Below are 4,226 nucleotides of genomic sequence, written 5' to 3'. Positions count from 1 at the left end.
TATGGCTGGCTGTACAAAATACAGCGCACTCGACTTGGTCTATGCTTATTAACAATTGTTTATTTAAGCGAGTGATTTTACGCTCACAGCGGTGCGTTTTTCGAGCGGGATGTTCTGGGAGTGACTGGTGATGCATCAAGGGCAGTCAAATGCACTAGCAACATTAAATCGTCCTGTGGCGCAGTTGTTTAGGCCCCATGGAACGTATGCACAAACATAATTTGATGACATCTTTGTCCACAGTCGTGCGGGGCACGAAAGGACAGATGTGGAAAACCACATCGTCCATCCGAGAGCGTTGCTCGATTGCATGCGCACGAATAAGCTGTATGCATATGCGGATAAGCGCATCTTCGGCGCGGAAGAAATTCCCTTTTTAGGGTGCTTCATTGGGAAGCGACCATACGCAACTGCAATGCGGAAGTCCTCGAGAGTCTGGAGCACATTGTGCACTGACTGCCTCGCGTTTAGAATTATTGTGCTCTGTCGGAGCGGCTCCTGGCCGTTGAGCAGGCAAATTTGTCACTTCTTGCGACAGCGGGGTGCTTTGCGTCGTTGAAAACTGAAACTGTTGCACTTTGTGCTTAGGATCAGTTGCTGGTTCAACTACTGGGTGCCAAGTGCATTTTCGCGCCGCCCCGGCGCCAACGCTACGGCGTTCACTTGCGCCTGACCCGGTACGGCTTCAGCAAGCGCACATAAACACCGGGTGGGAGCGCACCCTTCTCCGAAGGTTCAGTGTATACGCTATGCCTTACTTGGCCACGACCTTTAAAGATCCAATAAACCCTGAACGAAGTTTTGTCTTGAAGACAACAGAAGCTGCATGTGTAGGAAAGATTTTATCATTCAATAAAACCAGGTCTCCGACCCTGATGTCTTCTACATTTTTTCTTCTTCTTCCTTCGGCATATTCTCTCTGCATGTCTTCGCTTTCAGCCATGTCATCGCGAACGTGTCGTAAGACACTCAGTCTGGTCCAGGAAGTCTGCGACTTCTTAACGCACGATAAGAGGTCTGACATCAGCTATTTGTTCGGCTATTCCTCCTTCACCAAGCCCTGAGCCATGGGATGGTGACATCAGCGGGACGCGAGGATAAATAAGCTTGTTTACGTAAAACGGCGTGTAGCCAGTAGATGAATGCACTGCTCGGTTCAAAGCAAGCTCTATGAGTGGCAACATGGCGTTCCAGCGCTTCGGCGTCACAGCGCAGACGCTGCGAAGAACGTCTTCAATGACGCCACAGTCTGATCATCGGTCTGCGGATGGTCCGCTGTTGAAATACTCAGCTTGGTGCCCAGCACCCTGAAGATTAAAGACCAAAACTTCCCAGTGAAGTGCGGGTCTCTGTCAGAGGTAACTGACTCCGGAAGTCCATGCTGTCGAAAAACGCAATCCACAAACAGCGTCGCTGTACCCACACCGTCGCTAGTGTCCGGCACACTGCAAGATGAGCCATCTTGCTCAAACGGTCCACAAAGACCACCAAACCCATGTTGCCCGCCCATGGACTGCCAACACCCGGAGGGTACCGGCAAACCGGACAGCGGCGCCGCCGCATTCGGAGAGGTGCTACCGTCTGACACGTCTCACACGTGCGCACATATGTGCTAGTCCACTTGTACAGCTTGGACCAGCAATAGTGGCAACTCACCGAGCTTTACGTCTTCTCACGACCGAGATGACTACTAAGTGGGGTACCGAGGGCCGTATAGAGGATACAGTGTTTAAATCCTCATCGTGAGGAACCACAATTCGTGGCGTATCCGCTAAATCAGTACTATAATAAAGCAACCCGTTACTCAACGAATATCGGTGTTACCGTGCGCGCAATCGCGCCGACAACTTCATGTCCAATTTACCAAACTTCTTGCTCCCAAGAGCCTGTAGCAGCGCTTTACATACTATGACCCGCGGATGCGGCACGGATCACATCTATCACTGACGACGTCACCGTCGTGACATGAGCAAGGTCATAGTCCGGTCTGCGTGACAACGTATCAGCCAAAGCATTGTGCTTTTCTGGCTTAGACTTCACCTCGAAGTTATATTCTGCAAAAAATGAGAGTCACCTGGTCATCCTCTGCGAGATGTGAGGCGACTGAGTCGCAGTGCGTAATGACGCATGATCTGTGTAGATCACACACGGCTTTGAGCCAAGCAGGCACACCTTGAACTTGACAAGTGTATCCTTCATCCCAAGTAATTCATTGTTATGGACAGGGTAGTTCCTCTCCGCAGCTTTAAGCTGGCAAAATTCAAACGCGATCACCCAATCTCGAGGGGCCCCTCAACGTCTTCTTGCAGCAGTGCACAGCCGATGGCAAAGTCTGAAGCGTCACAGACGACACTAAAAGGACGATCGGAATTTGACGACGTCAGTATTTGTTCATAAAGGAGGCTGTCTTTTACACTGCAAAAACTTCCTGATGCTCGGTGTCCTAACACCATTCCTTATCACTTTTAAGGAAATTCGACAGTGGCCGTGCCATTTTCGCATAATTTGCGCTAAACTTGAGCAAGTAGATGGCGAGGCCAAGCCACTTCGCAATTCCCTTTAATTTTTTGGAACCGGCAAGTCCACAATGGCCTTGCCCTTAGAGAAATCCGATCGAAGCTGTCAGCGTTGAATATGATATATTGGTCCATAACTCGAATCCTTGTTCAAACAGATTTAAAAGAAAATTATATCGCGATAATTACCTTTTTTAACCTTAAAATCGAAGTCGAGAGGAGTAGATGGGTAGCTGATTGGTAATCCACTCTCGTGAATTCGCTCGGTATCATGTCAAAATCACTTGTGCGAAATAGGTCTTGCTGGAGATCAGAACATGACATTCTTGCGGTTATGTATACTGCCAAACATCAAGAACAAAAGAAATCTCTTCTTTCGCTGTTACCAGTATGGCCACTAGAGTAAGTGAGCTCGAAATTTCCTTCGAAGCGCTTCAGGCGTGACGAGATCGAACAATTATGTGATCGTTCCGGACGATAATCTTGTGTTTGCCACTTTAACGAAGCGCTTGCTAACATGGTGTATTTCCTTGTCACCTAATAACATGTCACCTTTTTCGACAGAGTCTGCATACATATCGTACGTGTTCGTTTCTTATTTTGTAACGGGGTTACACGTACCCTGGTAACAGGGGTGTGTGTCACACGAGATGTGCATGGTTTGACTGCACCCAAACAAGAACACGGTATGTGGCTAGGTAGCTAGTAGTTATGCATGTATTTAGATTTCACCATACATATTTAGTATATTTAGGAAAATCTATACCGTTAAAATTAGGCGGTTTAGCCGCAAATAAAAAAATAAATCAGTTTTGGATTTTAAAACGAAGAGTCAATTAGACTTGGAAAGGCAATAATTACTCTTGGAGTAAGCGGATTGCGATTCGCTAACTCATATTTGGTTCTTGTAAAATTAGAAAGGTCGGTATCCTAAAGTAAGCTTCCTCAAGCGCTAAGCTACGGCAGCCGCGCTGCACAATCCCTGGAATTACACATCTAAGTTGGCGTTTCTTTGCATGACAAGATTGTCACAACGATCACAAGCAGGGAGATCAACCAGGCTATAGAAATATTTCAGAAATGCATTTTGAATAAAAGAATTGAGCATAAGGGGCTACATTATCCGCAAGAACGAGTGAAAAGAAATTTCGAAGATCAACTGTATCAACACGAAGCGTCAGCTTACAAATATTTACATAGGCACTCGGAGCGAAGATGCGCGATCTTATATGCGAAGCAGCGGGTGTCAGGACCAAGCCAATGCCAAGGATATCCAAACTTTAACTGAGGGAAGGAGAGTGAAGATAACACCATTCAATAACTGTTGACGAACGAATGTGCGGCCACACGTCTATTTTACATGCGTCAGTATTAAATTTTGTTCGCTTACCAGATTATCCTCATTCTTAACGTGTGGAGCCATGATTGATGGTTCAATCCCTCCAAGGGACAAGGTTGATCACACGGTGCTTAGAGCTCACTGCTGGGTACCTATGTCGCTCGTACTTTTTATTGGTTTATTGACCAGATTGTAAAATTTTACAGCAGAGAGTATGGCAATGTTAGAACGAGAAAGAAAAAGGAGCATAATGAACTTGTCAGTTCGGATCTACCATCAAATTAATAGTTATACACGTAGAATCAGTCGACAATGTCAAGATGACGAAACTCTTTATCGATGTCTTGCAACAATCAAGCTTTTCATACTTG

Source organism: Plasmopara halstedii (genome assembly GCF_900000015.1).
Source record: "Plasmopara halstedii genome assembly, contig: Scaffold_1211, whole genome shotgun sequence".
Lineage (NCBI taxonomy): Eukaryota > Oomycota > Peronosporomycetes > Peronosporales > Peronosporaceae > Plasmopara > Plasmopara halstedii.
Note: the sequence above shows the minus strand (reverse complement) of the source record.